Here is a 21,586-nt window from a genome sequence, read left to right as displayed (position 1 = left end):
CTACTGAGAAGTAGTCAAATACTGTAAAAAACTGATTATTCTCTAGTCAAAAACTACTTATTATTAAACTGTAGTCAAAAACTGATTATTCCTTGATATAGTTTACTGAAATATCATTACAATTCCTGACTATTAACATGACTGAAGTCTCATTTTCCAATCCTTTTCTTCCCTCTCTTGTCTACTTATCTTCCTCTCACTTTTCTCTCTCACACTGTCCCCTCTCTTTCTCTCACACAGATAAGTAGGTCATCAGACGTCGGAAGGTCGATCCTTGGCTACCTTACCTTACTGGTGTCACTCAAATATTCCCTCTCTCTGTCACCTCTCCTTCTCCTGATCTTACTTCTCCACCTCCTCCTTCTCCACTACCTTCATCACTCGCTCTCTCTCTCTTTCTCTAACTCTCAAACTCTAACTCCTTCTCTCTCTCTCATACACTGAAACCACACTGCACTTTTCTCATTTTCTTTCCTCTCACCAAATGCACTAATGGTAATCTATTACCATTCTTTTCTCAGACTACTTTTTCGCTCTCCCTCTCTCCGACTTTTCTCTCTCACTCCAACTGCTTCTCTCTATTCTTGACTAATTACTGTATCTTTCTTCTCACTCCAACTCAAAAGCTATAATATTCTCAGAGTAAAAACTATTATATTACTATACGTATATTCTGTAGAGGGCCTACTAAATACCATCAGCCTTCTCTCTCTTATTCTTGTAGTCAGTTCTCTCTCTTTCCCTCTCTCATTATATTTCTATACGTATATTCTGTAGAGGACCCACTAAATACCATCAGCCTTCTCTATCTTATTCTTGTAGTCAGTTCTCTCTCTTTCTCTCTCTCTCTCTCACTCTCATTCTCTCTCTGTCTACTATGAGAGAGGAATGCGGAAGACTTGAGGCCTCTTATGTGCTGGATGGCTGTTGTGTGATTTTCCCACTTCTTGGATTATCTCTCCTTTTCTGACGTTCCTCAACAATCTTGACATTTCACAGTATGACAAGTTACCTGTCTTTCCAGAGTAGCTAATATCTATTTAGATATTTCGTTTCCAAATATCACAAATAATATCTCTTAGTTTTGTATACTTCAGTAATATACTACACAGATTCAAACCAATGATATTAGTCTATGCCATAACCTACACAACCTAACCCAAACTAAACAGTCCAATAACTATCTAGTTTCCAGATTTTTTTCAAATCACATCAAATTTATTCACCAATTAACAACAGTTTATATCAATTCTAAAAATCAAGTTAGTTGGAAGTTGAACTAACCTATCACTCCTCAAGCTATTCACATTAGAAGCCTTAACTAAATAGCTTAACAACTATTCAGTTTCCAGATATCTACGTGTATATCAATATTCCCCTTGTATTTTCTGTTGAATAGACTTTTTTGACTACAATATACAAGTCTTCCTGTAAAAAGTGGTCCAAGTACGACCATGCACCATGCGCACTCAATATTTTTACTTCTCCAATTTTAATTGAATTATGCAGAATTGACTATTGTTTCCAATTTATACATAATTTCGATTTTTCAACAATATGGGAGCATACGGGAAAATCCTAAAATTGCCTGTTGATTTAAGGGCCCCATACACTAGGGAACTTGGATCGGCCAACTTGGTTCAGGGAACTAAGTTAGTGTAGGATTTGTCCCACTCACTGTAGTGGGGAGAGCGAAAAAACTGTTCGTTACTTCAGTGTCTTTCGGGGTCTAGAGATGAGTGTTTCAAAGTTTGCAGCTGCTGTGGGAAGAAAATATATTGAATATATATAGATAGAATATATCGTCCTGGCTGACGAACCGAACAAAGTTTTTAATCCAGATTGAAGACCAAGTTCGTCACAATTTTGGTTCGCGGTTCGCCAATTTTCCACTTACTCTGCGGAACTTGGTTTGCAAGAACCAAGTTCGCCGATCCAAGTTCCCTAGTGTATGGGGCCCTTTAGGCGTTGATTATTCTACAATATACAGGAATTTTCTACCGTAAAGGCTACCTGTATATCTTCAGAAAAATTACCGGATTACTATCAAGTTAATCTATTAGATGAAAAAAATGTCTCAGAAAATCATTTACCTTATTACCTAATTTCCAGTTACCTTTTTATAGCCTAATTATATAAATTTAGACAGGGTCATTTTTCAACCCATTATTAAGTAACTTCACTTTATATCCATTTATAGATGTATGTGTGTTTGATATTGAATTTGAATTCTAATTTGTTGTGTGTTATCTTGAACTTAGAATATGCCGTTTTTTCTGTAACTATAATCAGTTGAATGGCTATAAAATTATATTTATTTATTATTATTTATTAATTTAACGAGATTTCAAAGACTGAAAGAATTCTTCAAGACTGTTGAAGTTTAACTAAATCCTCTACTACATTGTATTCGATCGTTTATTGTATTTGAAATACTTTTCTCAAAATTGGTGTAATTATAACAATACTTTGTTGTATACAATTGGGCAATAATTTAGTATCCCCTGCTATTCCTGTTGGTGATCCCTGTTGGATGTTCTTTTGCAATTTTATGAGTTTTTCATGTATATTAAATTTGTGTCGTATTTTGTTAATGATTTTATTTTCAATTTTTTTTTAATTTCATCTCGAATGTTCTCAGTTACTTTCTCATTTTAACTTTTTTTGTCAATTTGATTTTCAGTTATTTTTCATTATATTTTATTTTATGATTTCACCTTTTTTCCTTTAGTTTATTTTTGTTTTCTCTGTTTTCTTTCTAGATATTTACTCTCGACACCAACCTTGGATATAATTAGCAATCAGTGTGCAGACCGTCAATGGTAACCCTTAGCACAAATGCTCCGCCCCCTTGCCCCGCCTAATTTCGGTGCAAATTGCTGGAAATTCATCAAGAAAAAGAACGATAATTTCAAAAATTGATCAACCCCAATGTTAACTTATGCTCTCTTATGAACTATAGTCTACTAACTAGTTTCCATTTTTTATGCTCAATAATTTATATGTAAAAAGAAGTTTATAGCACGGTAACAAAGATCCTTTATAAAAATTGAAACATTCTGCAATATTACTTTTAGACGCTCTCAAGTTATTCATCTGTGATTTCCTATCGGATTTTAAAAGTTTCTATTATTGTTGGAGAAAATATTGACTGTTTGTGTTTCTCATCCTGTTTGTTTCACATATATTATATTTACTGTTGATTTTATTATAAATAGCATACATTTTTTAATTTAATTAGGAAAGAAAGGACACTCATGTGGGTTGTAGTTAGTTAGGTTGAGACCGGGAGCAGTATTTTTGTATTTTTGCCCAATTTTTGGACGATTTGAGTGAAATTTTTTGAAAATGTATGCCATTTTGGATGTCGGTTAACCATTGACGGTGATAGCCAATAGGGAAGCAGGGACTCTCAGAAAGAACCCTGAAAAGGGGGTTTTGGAAATCTACAGTTACCGCACTTAGATCAGGATGCTGGGTGATTACTACTCTACAAATGCCACCAACCCCCTCCTCAAGGGTGCCCTATCTAGGTGAGTGACGTCATTTTGAAAATTCGGCTGTGGTGGTGGTTTTGGGTTATTTTATAATAACACCATTTTTCAAATTAATTGTTTTGGTGTTGGGTTAATTTCATTAACACAATTTCGATGTTGTGTTGGTTTCAAGGTTAATTTTTAGTTGGCTGGTGAAACAGTCTATAAAACCGTCTCTTATTTAAAATTCACCATTTTTAAAATTCATTGTTGTGGTATTGGGTTATTTTTAATAGCACAATTTCGATGTTGTGTTGGTTTCAAGATTAATTTTTAGTTGGCTGGAAAAACAGTCTCTATAAAACCGTCTCTTATAGGGTGCTCATTATAAGTAAAGGTGAGTTACTTGATTCTTGATTTAAAAAAACAATGTTTGGGTGGTCTTTGAGGAGTCTGAAAAAAATTCATTCATTATTAAACATTCATTCATTATTCAAATAAACATTATTACACAATCATTCATCGTATAACATTATTGAATATCGGGGCACCGAGCTTCGCTCGTTATTTATTTATTGATAAATAGAACACAATTCTTCAAAATGATTGGGGAAGGACTAACAGGCACAGCCCAAAGTTTCTTCCTCAAATTATACACTATACACTATAAATGGTCCAAAAATTAGGTTATGTATATGTTCCATACACTTGAACTCAGGTTCAATTTTCAGTCCAAATATTTAAAAACAGAAAAGGTCTAATTTAGATTGTTTACAAACCAAATTGAATAACAAAATAACACTCACTAATCACTTAAAACTGTAAAATAATTATTAACTTTGGATACTATGATATACCATTTGTCATGTCAACAAATCAGATTATTTTGATCCAGTCTATTCATATTTCTAGATTTCTCGCGAGATACGGTAAGCTGATTGATTACACAGCTGATCTCCCACACAGGCACACGCATCTTCTGTTATCGACAGAAGACGAAATTATCATCTGTTTTTCCAAGGATGAATTATCCTTTCCATGTCTTTCAGCGAGTTTTCCCAGGGTGAGACCTAGTGCAATCGAATTTTTATATCATAAACCTACTATGTTCCAAATTTCGTGAAAATCGTTAGAGCCGTTTTCGCTATCGTTTCTCTATGGTATTACTGCCACAATTCAGTAATTCTTAGATACTTTAACTGAGATCAACTTTAATTTTGGTTAAGCCTGGCATACTGGACTATGAGACTCTCAAGACGAGTAGTGTTTTCCCATTGAATGATTCAACTGAAACTTGAAAATATACAAAACATTTTTTATACGATTACAATCTCTCACTATAAGAATCAGGAATTATGAACTTTCAATCATGTACTATTCAAATTATTTGATTAGTATTGTTAGCTATATACTAAGCTATAGTTAGGTTATAGGTTATACTAACCTTTAGTTAGCTTATAGGTTTATAAAATCATTGAATCATTTCACTGAAACTTGTAAGCATACAAATCATTTTATACTACTTATTACCAACACTATCAATGAGAATCACGAATTATGATACGTTCAATTCATAAATTATTAAAATAATTTGAATGAAAATCCAGATCAAGGTTTTCTGCCACTGTTGAAAGTACTTCACCTTGCTGGGAGCAAGTACAGTCATACAGTCTTTGCTAAGGTTCTTGGCAAGGCCATGGCCAATTTAATCAAACTTAATTTATCTTTACGGTATTTACAATCGTTCAATTAATAGGAAATTAATAATAAAAACTGATCACTGTATGGTGAAAATTATAACTGAATTAATTATTAATAAAAAACCTAACAAAGTTATCTCAAATTATATGGTTTTGAAGGCTGTTTTTTCATCAAATAGGAAATTGTTTCCAGAAATAATTTACTTTTTAGAGAATTTTCTATGTTTTGTTGAGAGTGATGTGTGTATTAAGGTGCGTACAGATATACGCGCCGCGAACATGAGCAATTCACTTTTATTCAGCTGACTATATCTGTATTTTTAGAGAAACTGTAACATACAGATATAAAAAGCTTGGCATCAGCTGATTAAAAGTGAATTGCTCATGTTTGCGGCGCGTAAATCTGTACGCTCCTTTATATACACAGTGTGTTATATATGAGTGGGTTCCGAAACTAATTAAAATTGTTTGAAATTGTTGATGAATATTTATCGTGTTTTGACCTTGACTTTTCTTATACTCCATGACTGGAGTCCTTTTTCTTAGTCCCGAGGATCTTTCTCTTGAAAAAAAAGAAAAAATCGTTCAATTTAGTTAAAATTAGTCGTACATCCCTGCAATAAAATTCTAGTTACTTATCTGATATTTTACATTTTGTAAACGTATAAAATTGACTTATTACAGAGAGAATAGAATAAAAATTTCTACAAATTTAGTCTGATTACATAACTTTTTTTGCTGAGAGTGATGCCCACATGAGCTCTAGGCTTGTGCGTGGGTAATGAGGCGGATGATGATGATGTAGGGTGAATGGATCTACAGTTTTAGGTGGATTCCGAACCACCGGGAAGCGATTTTATAACTCAATTTAAAGTGCATTTTTATAATTAAGTGTAACATCATTTGTACTAGATTTGATGGTATCAGAAATCATTATTTCTATCATGATCTTCATCTTGGTCTTGATGGAACCAGAAATCATTCTTTGTATTTTCTATCAAGATCATCATCTTGGTCAGATTTAATGGCGACATTACAAGTTAGCTTGTACACTATGTACAGTGCATTATTATGGCGATGGCCTTCTATTGAGATCTGCGCATGCGCACTGCTTTCACTTTCACTACTGCTCTGTTCACTACCGGTGTGTAGTGTAAAACTGGAATCCTGTTGTCTTGGTCATTATGAAAAATAGTAAGTTATAATATTATCTGGGAATTAAAAATCTGAGTACCATTTTTTAAAAACTTTTATTCACAACATGTTTCAACATATGAAATAAGAGAAGGCCTCACCAAAAAGTTGAGTTGTAATTGTCTTTTTCTTTAGGGCTAATTTCAATATAAATAAAAATATAAATCTCAGTACCCTTTTAAATTATTTTGTCACAACAAATTTAATGTCCGAAACATGTTGTGACAATATAATTTATAAGGGTACTGAGATTTATATTTTTATTTATGATTTGTAATTGTATGGTATATGCCGTCCGAAAAATGAACTGAACGGAAAATAAACTAATGTGATTAACTTGAATACTCAATTAAACTGGAAAAAAACTTCAAAACTTGAAACCAAAAGCCTAGGGGTATATCAAGGTTTAACTAAAGTATGTTGTCACCCTGAACAAGAAAGTAAACATTAATTTGTTACGAATATTTATAATACTAATAATATTATAAATAATGGGGAAGTAGTTTATCGATCGTTTAGGATAATATGATCCGATCTCTCAGATTGGATAAGAGACACATGTTTACGGTACTGCTGTTGGAAGGGTGACTGCTTGACGTAAGCTCCACCAACTGGGAGGCTTTGTGATCCAAAATCACTTCCCGGTCGTGTGAATAGTAACAAAAAGTAATTAAGTAAACGTAGGTCTAATCATCTCTCATCATCCTGGTCGTGTGTTGATGGGAAAGGATATTATTTTATATCCTTCTTAAAGAATCTACAATTATTTATTGAAACACCGCCGATTTATGAAGTTACATTACAATTTTATATCATCGTTAAATTGATTCAGAAAGGATATTTTGTAATTCAAAGAATAAGAAGTTGATATTGTCAATATAAATTTCGTAGTTTGTATTCCTGAAGTAAACTAAGATTAGCAATTAATGGTTATTAAGATAAAGTGAAACACCATGCGACTCAGCTTTTCAAGCCATAAAACTTGTCATCAAAATGTCAAATGCTAGGGAACCGTGAAATCGATGGAATACTTAACGACATTTTTATAGTGTTTTAACGATTTTAGTCTGACGGAAAGTTCGAGGAAATATATGAAGATAATTCTTTCAAAGAGTTATGGATGGTGTTAAATAACGTCTTTTGGTTTTCAAGTGAATATCATTTTGCGAACTATAGAAAGCTTTAAAAACTTTTTTATAGGAGAAATTATGTAAAGTTTTACACTCTCTCCTATGATTTATAGGTGCATGTAAAATAGTGAATTACACTCATCTTAAGAAGTAAAAAAAAAATGTTCATATCCTCATATTGTTCCATGTTAATATTATTATTGATATGTCATTATTCTATTGTATTTGTTGGAAATATCAATTTGACATAATTATTCAATTCAGATAAAACATCAGAAATTTATCATTACGCATTAAATAACGGTGTCGTGGTCGCGCTGATAAGCTATCGATAAGATACGAGTTGAGCTCTTAACTCGCTACTATAATAAATGAAAGAACTGGCTTATACACGTACGAGATAGGAAAATTATGCTTGACACATCATCACGTCTGAACTACTCGACTGATTAACTTGAAATTCCGCATATAGATTCTCAATTCACCGAGGATGGTTATAGCCCTAATTTCAATTCTTCAAGATTTCATTACGTCAAGTTTTCAGTTTGTCAAGTTTTAAAATAGACCCTTGCGGAACACGGGTTTCCTGCTAGTTGACCGAACTTAGTGAGGTCTATGTTTCAACTTGATTTGCTTTTGTCTGTCTACGATTACGGCCAAACGCGTTGGTAGAATTCGATGAGATTTGGCACGAATATTCCTTTTTCAACTGCGCGTCAATTTATACACAAGGTTTTTTGAAATTTTGCATTTTAAGGATAATTTGAAAAGAAAAGGAATTCCTCCATACTCTGATATCACTATAATCAGCTACTTTGAAGATAGGATCAATCAGACTATAGAATTATTCATAATGAATCAGCTGACAAGTGATAAGTTATTCATTGCATGCATTACACAGATGTCTCACCGTGTCTATTGCTATAGGGTAGGGTTTCAATATTTTTACTTTCCTTGCCCTATTACCATAGGTAAGATAGTATTGCTTTCCGAAAAAAATTAAGGTACCCTAATTTCTAAATTTCTATACTTTTCAAGGTCCCCTGAGTCCAAAAAAGTGGATTTTGGGTATTGGTCTGTATGTGTGTGTGTGTGTGTGTATGAGTGTATGTGCGTCTGTGTACACGATATCTCATCTCCCAATTAACGGAATAACTTGAAATTTGGAACGTAAGGTCCTTACAATATAAGGATCCGACACGAACAATTTCGATCAAATGCGATTCAAGATGGCGGCTAAAATGGCGAAAATGTTGTCAAAAACAGGGTTTTTCGCGATTTCCTCGAAAACGGCTCCAACGATTTTGATTAAATTTATACCTGGAATAGTCATCGATAAGCTCTATCAACTGCCACAAGTCCCATATCTGTAAAAATTTCAGGAGCTCCGCCCCATCTATGCAAAGTTTGATTTTAGATTCTCAATTATCAGGCTTCAGATACAATATGAACAGAAAATTTCGAGTGGAAAAGATCGAGCATGAAAATCTCTACAATTAATGTTCAGTAACATTTTGACCTAAATTGAAAATAAGCTCGAAATTCGAGAAAATGTGATTATCCAATTACAAACTGTTGGTAACTGTTGATTCTATTAAATGATTCACTATGAAGAGATAGCAGACCTCGTATGTCTCCAGCGTTATTGTCCTGTCACCAGCTGATTCAGATCTTAGTTTATAAGTAGACTTGAGATGCGCGAGTACACTAGCGTCAGGTGATCAATTCTCATAACGGCAAGGAAAGTTGTGTGAGTGCGTCAGACCAGATTTTTTTTATGATGCGTGCCAATCGGTATCAATATTCTTACATTTGGAAACAAATTTAATAGGTAATTGAAAATAAAATAAAAAATTATTAAATGAACTGAATAATGCCGAAGAAATTATAATATTCTTGATTGAAAAAAATAATTTTAAAATAGTTGAGAAATGTTTTTATCAGATGGAAAGATAATCCCGAAACTGGATAAATCATCATATTTATGTCTATATATATATATATATATATAAAAGCGAAATGGCACTCACTCACTGACTGACTGACTGACTCACTCACTCACTCACTCACTCACTCGCAGAACTATAAATCCACCGGACCAAAAACGTTCAAATTTGGTAGGTATGTTCAGTTACCCCTAAGAAATCTTTTGGTAATATTTTAACTCCAAGGGTGGTTTTAAGGGTTTAAAGTTCGTCTTTTAGCATGTATATTCTTCTTATTCTCTTAATTATAATTGAAAAATGTCCATACCATATGTTAATATAGAACTAGAGAGAGTACCTCTTCGAAACAGTTGTTAACTGGTAACTAAATTAATAATTTTGTCAGGTTGGCATTAAGTTGAGATGACTTTGTTAGGTTGGCACCAAGTTGAAGATTGAAATGCATTTATCGCGGAAAAATTGATTGGGCACTGCTACTTCAATCAGAGCTATTCCTGGGAATATTATATTACTAGCCGTCAGGCTCGCTTCGCTCGCCATATCCGTTTGGCCAGACGTTTAGTCTGGACCCCCGACTGGATCGTCCTAACATATGATAATTCTCGGACGATCCAGACGGGGGTCCAGACTAAACGTCTGGCCAAACGGATATGGCGAGCGAAGCGAGCCTGACGGCTAGTTTATTTATATTTTTCACAAAGAAGCACTGATTGGGGGAGAAAAACTAAGGATACTCCTTGTACTATTTCTCTCCCAAATTTAGATAACATTTTAAAAGTCCAAAATATGGTTATGACTTCACTTTACTAAGATTTAGTCCATTTTCACTCAAAAACAACGAAAACTAAGATTTTTAAATTTTGACGGGATAAAAATTCAAACGTGAACTGAGTTTATCAACATAAGTGAGTTTAGAAGAAAACATAAGATAATACATCAACATAAGTGATCTAGTAGAACACAAATAACAGTTTTTTAAAGTAAATTATGATTCAACTGTGAATTGTGATTCAACTGAATCAACTAGAACAGTTGACATCATATACTTGTGGATGAGAAAGCTGCGTGGGGTCTGCTGTTCGCAGAACTACTAGTATAGAATAATGAGGATGAACAATATGAGGATGAAAAATTACTAAATTTAAAGGAAGAGAGAAAGAAGTTAGAGGAAGAGTTATCCTTCCAACAGAAGGAAGATGATACAAGGATGAAGCACGTGAAAGTTTGACCAAGGTGAAAGTAAGAAGACGTTTCCTTCCCCCCCCCCTCACAAGGGTCCATTTTAGAAAAATTGGAATGTTAGCATGAACAAATTGATTAGCGACATTTAACAGAGGATTACATCCTGGTCAGTATACGCCGTCCATTTTGATTGCTGCCTCAGGGCTTGGAACTTGTTGGTTGGGTAATTCGTTCATTTCAAGCTGATCTATTTCAGTTTTGTCTCAGTACAACTGTTGAATAATGCTGTTGTTTATTCTCATATAATTGGATACAAATAGAGTTCATTATTTCACTAGAATCAGATTTAACTCTCATAATAGAATAGAATTGCTGTTCAGTTCTGGCATACAGTAAAGATATTTAAGTACAATATTATTTGTTTCTAGCCCAATCAAATAGTACATCGGAACAAACAATAATTAAGGTAATTGATTTTATTGTTTTAATCGATCCATTTGGATATTAGTAAGAGTAATCTATGGTTTCCCACCAAAATTTCTGAAGGCATAACTTTTGGCAGCCTGAAAACCACGAGATTTTCGTACTTTTTTCAGTTTTTTCACGATAACTCCAGAACAAATTGTTCAATCAATATTCTTGCTCAATTCTTTTTTGAAGAGCATTAAATTCTCTACAATTTCTATCCCCTAAATGTTTTTTTATCTCCAATAAGAAGCGAGTTATAGCTCGTTGAAAATTGTTATTTTTTTCAACTTAGCGAAAAATTGCTAAATCCATGTTTTTTCCTTTTCACTTCTTATATTGTGATATGTGGTATTTTCTGATCGTTATTAGAGTATTACAACTCTATCATGAGTGATTGTATTGACAACATAGTAATACTCTAATTACGATCAAAAAATACCACATATCACAATATAAGAAGTGAAAAGGAAAAAACATGGATTTAGCACTTTTTCGCAATTGAAGAAAATTAACAATTTTCAACGAGCTATAACTCGCTTCCTATTGGAGATAAAAAAACATTTAGGGGATAGAAATTGTAGAGAATTTAATGCTCTTCAAAAAAGAATTGAGCAAGAATATTGATTGAACAATTTGTTCTGGAGTTATCGTGAAAAAACTGAAAAAAGTACGAAAATCTCGTGGTTTTCAGGCTGCCAAAAGTTATGCCTTCAGAAATTTTGGTGGGAAACCATAGATTACTCTTACTAATACCCAAATGGACCGATAAAATCAATTACCTTAATTTTTGTTTGTTCGGGCCGCATTATAATGACTATTTGACTGGGCTACTCTGGTTCTAGGCAATATTTAAGTATGGCTAGGTACACACCAGTTAGTCAAGACAAGACAAGACATGATCAGACACGTTTAGTCACAATACTTCACATAGTTGCTTATGACGGAACACACACTGATTAGCCTTGCAATTAGACATGTCTTCACAAGCAACTATGTGGAGTATTGTGACTGAACGAGTCTGATCATGTATTGTCTTATCTTGACTAACTGGTGTGTGCCTAGCCTAACATTGATTACTATTGAATGTTGTATTTTTATTTAAGATACTAATTCAACATGAGTAAAAGGAATAAGATGACAGACAATAGAATGAAAAATATGATTGAACTAGCTATTTATGTATTAAGAGCGTAATGCGCGACTTTATCGCTCGCGCAAAACAGTTATCACGCGACGCGAAGCGGAGCGTGATAATTTTTCAAGAGCGATAAAGAAGCATTACGCTCGAATTACATACAAAATTTTTTCTACGACTGCACAAACCTGTTAAATCACTTATATCTGGCGGAGTTAATAATAATTCGTCTACACTGATATCCATCATGGCTGAAGAATCGGAACAATTAACGAATTTTTTGGTTAAGATCTGACCGAGAGTGGTTTGTCTTTTGGCAAGCTGCTTATCATCAGCTGATTAGCAAGCGTAAAGAAACTCTTCTGCGCATGCGCGAACGATTAGCGAGCGTAAATAAAATCTACTGCGCATGCGCGGATGGTTAGCGAGCGAAAAAGTAGATTCTCCTCAGAAATAAGCTGTTTTACGAGGAGAATTGAGTATGTAAATTCTTTCTTTAGGCGCAGTTGTAGAAAAAATGTATTTTTATTTAAAATACTAATTTAACATGAATAAGAGGAATGAGATGACGGAAAATAGAAAAAAAATAGGAGGAAAAAGAAGATGGAGGAGAGATAATTGATAGGGGTATGGGTGAAGAAATCCTAGCTTCTAGGCTTCTTTTGAGTAAAATTATGTAATTGAAGATGTTTATCTATGGAAGGACTTCTCCACATTTCTCCAGGCATCCAAACTTGACGAAATGGAATCTTGTAGAATTGAAAATAGGCCTATAACCATCCTCGGCAATTTAAGAATCTATGCAAAATTCGAAGTTAATCAGTCCAGTAGTTCAGGCGTGATGAAATTTTGCAAAATGACTCAAAAATTTCTAAATTTGTAGAGTTTTGAGTGAAATATTTTTGTTTTTAATCAGTTTTTGAAATCAAAATTCAAAATTTTTAGTTTTGTCATTAGTTTTGAAGTGGAAATTGGACTTTTTGAAGTGAAAGTGAAATCTTAACCTTATTCTTTTTGAAACTTTTATTTGTTAAAATTTGGGAGAAGACAGTTTTGGGCTATGCCTGTTGTCTTCTCCCAATCATATTATATTTATCATAATTATGATCTGTAATTGCCAATGAAATAAATAAATGAATAAACGTTTATAAGACAGTTCTTTCATTTATTATAGTATAGATAAGCAAGCAGAGAAAGATTAGAGGTTTTAGACTAGATTTCTTTATTCATGTCTTCTGGCTTGTACACTTATTTACAACTAGCCGTCAGGCTCGCTTCGCTCGCCATATCCATCTAGCCCGGGGGGCTCCGCCCCCTGGACCCCCGACTGGATCGTCCAAAAATGAGATCAGCGGGCTCGCTTCGCTCGCCTGCATGTAGACCTCAGCGGAACCTCTGTACCGAATTTGAACGTATTAATATGTCAATTTGATCTCGAAAAACACCTGTTACTATATCGGCGTATCTTTGGCGAACAAAATTCTTCCACCTCAGCTAAACCTGTGTACTGAATTTTTTTCAATATATTTCCTTCAATTATTGTAAAAGGTGAGGAAATGCAGAAAAGCTGAGAAAACGCTAATTTAGGCTAACTGGATAAATTGGTATTTAGGAGGTTCTGGATAAATGCATTTCAATCTTGAACTTGGTGCCAACCTAACAAAGTCAACTCAACTTAATGCCAACCTGACAAAATTTTTAATTTAGTTACCAGTTAAAAACTGTTTCGAAGAGGTACTCTCTCTAGATTATAGTTCTATATTAACATATGGTATGGACATTTTTCAATTATAATTAAGAGATTGGAATAAGAAGAATATACATGCCAAAAGACGAACTTTGAACCCTTAAAAACCAACCTTTGAGTTGAAATATTGCCAAAAGATTTCTTAGTGCACCTCTAAAGGGCCAACTGAACATACCTACCAAATTTGAACGTTTTTAGTCCGGTAGATTTTTAGTTCTGCGAGTGAGTGAGTCAGTCAGTGAGTGAGTGCCATTTCGCTTTTATATAATTATATATAGATAAATGACAGTATAGTGAACTCAACGAATTTTTCAAAGTATGAACATTTTTTAATCAGAATGAAGATTGAATGCAATTTGAATATCGATAATATAGTATTGTAGTATAACTACATAAATTGATGGTGTTTTCAACAAATAATTATTGTCGACTCTCTGAAAAGGATATCAAATATTATCATTCCCATCAACACACGACCGGAGAGGAAGATCTAACAAAGAGGAGAATAAAACCGAAAGGCGTATTGAACAGTGTACAGTAAAGTCTAATTGATTTTGTCCTCCATCTTCTGGAAGCCGTGGAATGTGATGAGAGGGGTGGGGGGACAGTAGAAAGTGGACGCCACGCGAAGAAGAGTAAAAAGAAGAGAAAGAGAGGGTGTGAGTGAGTGTGGAGTGAGGAGAGGGAATTGAGGCGAAAGATAACGGTTGCACCTCGTAACGGTGGTTAACATCTGATGACGTCATGTCTGTAGCTCGGCACCTGTAGGTGATCTTTGATTATCATTATGCCAAACTGAGATTATCCATCAGCATTGCACCACTTTCGTTCAGAATACATCATTGATTATGAATTTGAAATTTGTCTCTATGTGGAGTAGTCAAGGTGAATTGTGGATTTCCATGCGAATTGAAGAGACATGATTTTCTCACACAAGTTAATTAATATTTTCAAATCAATATTATCATTAATTGTTATTATATTATTTTTATTTAATCAGTACACCATTTTTTTAGTCTCTCTGTGGAGTAGTCGAGGTGAATCCGAATGATAATGTGGTGGATTTACATGTTGATTGAAGAGACCTGATTCTCTTACACAATTGAATTATAAAATATTTCTAAATCAATATTATTATTATTAATTGTATAGAGTACATCATTGTTTTAGGCCCGGTTACATGAAAGCCGGTTAAATATTGTAATCGTGATTAATTTCAAAAGAACCACTCAGAGAAAGCTTTTTTGAAGAGACTTCTTTTCTGATTGGTTCTCGTGGAATTGATAATGGTTATTATTAAACGAAAATCCCAATTAAATGTTGTAAATCACTTCTGCTACTGCAAATATAGACAACAGGGTAAACAGCTAGATGGAAATTCGATGAACTGACAAATATTTTTGTATAGTAGCGCTCATCGAATTTCCATCTAGCTGTTTAGTGTTTACCCTGTTGATCGAGCGTATTTTGCAAATCAAAGGATTTTCAAGAGTAGAATAGTATCAAGACTATCAAGAGCAACTGAAGTGAAAATGTACAAGACGTTAGTCCGACCGGTTGTGACATATGGAGCAGAGACATGGACACTGCTGAGCAGGGATGAAAGAGCACTGAAGTCATTCGAGAGAAAGATGTATCGAAGGATCTGGGGACCACTATGTGATGGAGGGGTTTGGAGAACCAGACATAACAGCGAAATCGATGAGGCTATAGGGGAAGGAAATATTATAAGATTTATTAAGGCAAGAAGGATGGAATGGCACAACTTAGACTGCTAGATGTACGAATGATGGGGACGAGAAAGAGAGGAAGACCGAGAACGAGATGGATAAGTGATGTGATCTGCGTGTGCTGGACGTATCCAACAACTGGCGGCAAAGATCAGAGAGAAGAGACTATTGGAGGCATTGATTTGAGGAGGCCAAGGTTCACCAAGGACTGTAGAGCCAACTCAAGTAAAGTAAAGTAAAATGTTTACCCTGTTGTCAATATTTGCAGTAGCAAAAGTTTTGGGGTGATCCGCAGCATTTAATTGAGATTTTCGTTTAATAATAATTATTCATTAATTAACATTTGAACAAATGCAACTTCCAATTCACTTCCTTCTGTGAATTGATAATTCAAACTTTTGAGAATGTTAAAAAAAGGGACTTTTATTATTTTTGACTAGCAAGAAACCCGTGCTCTTGAAGGGTCTATTTTAAAACTTGACAAACTGAAAACTCGACGTAATGAAGTCTTGAAGAATTGAAAATAGGCCTATAATCATCCCCGGCTAATTGAGAATCTATATGCGAAATTTCAAGTTAATCAGTCCAGTAGTTCAGACGTGATGATAATTTTCGAGTCAAACATAATTTTCTTATCCCGTACGTGTATAAGCCAGTTCTTCTCTTTATTATAATAGTATAGATTCTGTATCTAATTGTCTTTTTTACTTTCCTTGCCCTACTACCATAGGTAAGGAAAGTATTGCTTTCAAAAAAAAAACTAAGGTACCCCAATTTCTAGTTTTCTATACGTTTCAAGGTCCCCTGAGTCCAAAAACATGATTTTTGGGTATTGGTCTGTGTGTATGTATGTGTGTGTGTGTGTATGTGTGTATGTCTGTGAACACGATAACTCCATTCCTAATTAACCGATTGACTTGAAATTTTAAACTTAAGGTCCTTATACCATGAGGACCCGACAATAAGAAATTCAATAAAATTCAATTCAAGATGGCGGATAATTACTAAAAAGCGTCAAACATAATTTTCCTATCCCGTACGTGCATAAGCCAGCTCTTTACTTTATATAATTATTATAGATATAGTTAACGACTGCAAGAGATAGGACTGTGGAACAGAATAGTGGTGAAACTATGATAGCGCCAGAAGTGTCTCAAACACAATAGTAGGTACTACATGAACTTTTTGAAAGTGATTTGAAAAAATGTTAAAACAACAGAACTGAATCCTTATCATTCTACCTTCATTTAGAGTGGCTTTGTTTGAGCCGAATGGAAATCTATTTATAAAAAAAATGATTGTCTGTTTGTGTGTTTGTTTGTTCCTGTAGACTTGAAAACTTCTTGACATAACGGCATGAAACTTTGGGAATATGTTGTGTGAATATTGGGGATGGTTTCTGAACAGAAATTTAATAGGGGGGCTAATAATAATTATTTATTAATACATTTTACAGACATATGATTACAATTCGCCGTGCAGTTCGCTCCACAATATTTTTGCTATCCATCATAAGTGGAAAACATGCGAACATGAATACAGAAGTATCGGCAATTTTTTATTTGATTAAATTCATGTTTTGAAGAATTCATTGTTACGATTGATAAATTGATAGGAGCTTATAAATATTTTCTAATTGAAATGAAATAACTTCTGAAAAAAATAATGATTGGATAAATACCAATATTGAATTATTGTTGACCAAGAACTCAGTACATAGATAATTCATTCAACTAATTCTGTATTGATAAAATTATAATCATTTTCTCTATTGATAATCAATTTCATCAACTAAGTGGAAAAAGTTCTTCAATTTCCATGAATTTATTAATAGAATTATATAAATCTAAAGTGTAGGTCATATCTAAATTCACAAAGAGTTCGATTCTTGTTGGCAAGATAGATGTTTATTGTTATTTTACTAAAAGATAGGATAAAATTTCTCTTTCAGGGGGAGTTTTGACAACCCACAAAACTCATTTTTCATTTGAAGAAATAATATCAAAAAGGTGCATATATAGGACCTTACTTTTTTGTTCAGCTTGCCAAAATACACCCCTCATTTTAATATTAAAATTTTAGACTGACTGTTCAGTGAGTCAATAATTTTGAAATTTTAATTAAATAAAATTGGTAGAGAATATTATCATGTAGATATCAACACCTTTATTTTAAGACATATTAACTGCATGCGTTTTCATATTGCCGATACAGCATTGATAAAACTGTAGACGTTTATTTAGCAGTCTCAAAAAACTGTTCTAGCTGAGAAATTAATAATACCTACATGCCACGTGTAGGCTTATACATTGCATCAGGAAAACGAAGTTCAAAACTATGGTTTTCCTAAACATATGTTTTTGAGATAATTTCTTTGATGCAGCTGTTTCACATTCACCATTATAATTATACAGAGTTTGTGAAACAAAAATATTTATTGATTACCAAAACAATACTATTATTATATTAATGATAATAATTAATTATTAAAACAATACTTTTATTATATCAATAATAATAATATTATTAAACATATTCATCAATTATCAGAACAATATTATTGAGGTTGAGTGGAATCAGGTAGAAAGCAATAATAGAACAGATGTTCTTTTTTGAATTTCTATCATATTATTTTGTTATTTCCAATGATTACAACTATGTTAGAATATCACATGTCAATAAATAAATTATCTCATTTCCATATGGCACTCACCTTACCATGTTCATAACCTTACTTAATAGGATCCTTTTTCATCCTTTGAAACCCTTAGAGGCAAAATATCTCAAAATCCGTTCTTAGTGTGCATCTAGTATGTTTGAAGAATATTTGTGCAAAGTTTCAAGTCTGTAGGACAATTAGTTTGAGCTGTAGTGTGATTTTACATCATAATTTTCGAAAAATGCCCTCTCCTGGACCCCCCTGTGCTCCTGATTGAAATTTTTCTGCATAGATCTAATTTTTTTTCGTAGCTGAACAAAAAAGTTCCTCATGACTTTGCTGTGCAATGAGCGGTTAAAAAGTACAAAATTTTGGGGGGGCCCCAGCTCCCTCAGGGGGGCAAATTTCTGAAAATCCTTTCTTAGTGGATGTTTTCAGGCTACCATAAACAATTGTGCAAAATTTCAAGTTTTTAGGCTCATTAGTTTGGGCTGTGGTGTGATTTCAGTCTGTCTGGGCTTAGCCTTTTATAAGTATAGAGATAGTCTGATCGTAGTTTCAAATATGTTGCCGCCAATATCGTCATTATGTTATTCCCCTAAATTATTCTCGTTCAAGAATGAGGCTTACAGTTCAATGAGCAAGGAAAGTTGTGTGAGTGTACCACACCAGATATTTTAGGGCTACTTTTGAATATAAATTATTGATAATGGCATTAGTAGCCGAAACATGTCGTGACGGAATAATTTAAAAAGGGTATTCAGATTTATATTTTTATTTAACTTATATAGATTCTGTATCTTTGTGTAATACTACGACTAAACAAATGCAGTTATCATGGAGAAAAGATAGGATAATCTCTACCAAACCATGTCTAATTTTGTGAATAGAAAGGAGTAACTTATCCATAAAAAATAATTGTTTTAAGCTCCTCTTTTCAATGGAAAAAACGTAATGCCGAAGTTTCATTGACAGAAACTAATGAAACAGCGTCTGGTCTGAGTAGTATAATAATAGGTAGTTGCCTTGAATTTAGTTGTTGCTACAGTTTAATACAGTGTAAAAGAGCAGCACTATAATTATAGTGCGCGTTACTAATTAATGTCACTGAGAGTCTGATTCCTGGTTTGGTAATAGCTAATTGCAGTGATTGGATAAGACAAGGCTGGAGTGAGAGGGCAGTACTCCTACACAAACTCCCACTTCCAAGATTTTGTCAAACTTTCTTATTTTTCTTCTTCTCTTACTTTTCTTCTTCTTCTTCACATCCACTTCTTTTCCTATTCTTATCAATCTTCTTCTCATCTTCTTTTCTATCTTATCATCCTACTTCTCTTTCTATTTTTCTCAATCTACGTCTCTAATAAGGCATATATAATCAATCTCTCTCCTCCGCCTGTGATCTTCTATTTTCGTTGCCCTTCTCATCTTCTCCCTACAACTTTTTCTTTTTCTCCTCTCCCCTATTCCTTTTTTGTCGTCGTCGTCTTCCTCATATTTCTTCTCCTTTTCCTACTCCTCGACTTCTTCTTTTTTCTTCATCTTCTTCTTTTCTTCTTCTCCCACTTCTGCTTCATCTCCTACTCCTCTTCGTATCCTCCTATTTCTACTGCATCTTATATTTCTTCTTCTTTCCTACTCCTCGACTTCTAATTCTTCTCCTTATTCTTCTCCTACCTCTACTTCTTCTTCTCCTTATCCTTCATCTTCTTCTTTTTCTCACCCCTAATATTCTTCTTTTCCTTCTCATCTCCTTCATCCTCTTTTACTTCTTTCCCCTAATTTCCTTCTTTTCACTCTCATCATATTCTTCTTCTTCTTCATTTCCTTCTTCGTCTTCTTTTGAAATTCCTCCTCCTGAAGAACTAGGTGCTTCTTTTACCACTCCTCCTCCTTCTTTCGCCCCTCCTCATCCTTGACTTCGCATTCACCTCTTCTTAGATTTATCTTCTTTCCTTATTTAGTAGTGAAAGTGTTTGGATGCTAAAATCAAGTGTTTAGATGCCACCTTAAATATTGTAGGTCCATTACCTCGACAGAGTCTAGAGCTCATCCTTTGCAAAATAATACTGCAATATACTAATGTATTATTTGGTTTTCTAATTGACCGAGCGAAGTGAGGTCTAAGATTCAAGTCGATGGTTTGGCATATCTCTTAATGTTTAAATGTCTATATGTTGTGCATTTACGGCGAAACGCGGTAATAGATTTTCATGAAATTTGACAGGTATGTTCCTTTTTTAATTGCGCGTCGACGTATATACAAGGTTTTTGGAAATTTTGCATTACAAGGATAATATAAAAGGAAAAAGGAACCTCCTTCATACGCCAATATTAGAGTAAAAATCAGACTATAGAATTATTCATCATAAATCAGTTGACAAGTGATTACACAGATGTGTGGAGAAGCCAGTCTATTGCTGTATTTCCATAAGGTCTATAGTTTCAATCAGGTACTTGTGGATGAGAATACTGCGTGAGGTCTACTGAACTACTAGTAATTTGGTCTGCAAATTTATTACAATATGACAACTTATAAATAATTTGGTTTAATGCACTATATATTGCAGAACATGTAATGCTCAGAGCTAAGTCGTCTGACTTGAGAACCAAATATGTCAGTAGTCATCTTTTGAGCATTACTCAGCACCATTAATGAGATTTGATTCGGTATTGCACAAACTTGCTCACTCTTTCACTCTCTCCTTTTCTCTCTCTCTCTCCCTTTCTCTTGCCCTTGTTCTTCTATACTCCATCATACTTTCTCACTTTATCAATCACTCCTTCTTCTTTCTCCTCTCCCATCACTCTTTCTTTCACCTACTCTGTTTTTCTAGCACTATAACACCCACTCTCTCTGTCTCCCTGTATTTCATACTTTATCTCACTCTCCCTCAGTCTCATTTACTCTCTCACACTTACTCTCAAACTCTGTCTCTCTCACTCCTTTGTTTTTTCTCCTTATATCTCTCTCATTAGAAGGGTTAGGTGTAAAAGAGAGGGCCGACTGCGCCCTAACTTCACCCTCCCAGGTTTTAAATAAAGGCAGCCAATCAATCAATCATTGAATACATTCTTCTTCTCCTCTACTCTTTTGCTCCCTATTCCTTCTTCTTATCCTTCTATCTCTTGTTATCCTTCTTCTTACCATTTTTCCTTTTATCTTCTCCTCCACCCATTTCTCTGTACTTCCTTTTTTTCTCCCTCTTCACCATTTAC

The 21,586-nt window shown here is 34.0% G+C and overlaps 1 long non-coding RNA gene across 1 annotated transcript in view; it reads left to right on the top strand.

Moving 5' to 3' along the window:
- The window catches only part of LOC111050222, a 60,067-nt gene that overhangs the window by 31,732 nt on the left and 6,749 nt on the right, over positions 1 to 21,586 (top strand). Inside the window, exon 2 of the long non-coding RNA XR_005572667.1 lies at positions 2,763 to 3,533. This is a non-coding gene — a long non-coding RNA (uncharacterized LOC111050222). The remainder of the gene's footprint in view (positions 1 to 2,762; positions 3,534 to 21,586) is intronic.

Source organism: Nilaparvata lugens, chromosome 12 (genome assembly GCF_014356525.2).
Source record: "Nilaparvata lugens isolate BPH chromosome 12, ASM1435652v1, whole genome shotgun sequence".
Classification (NCBI taxonomy): Eukaryota; Metazoa; Arthropoda; class Insecta; order Hemiptera; family Delphacidae; genus Nilaparvata; species Nilaparvata lugens.
This window is presented reverse-complemented; position numbering and strand designations above follow the sequence as displayed.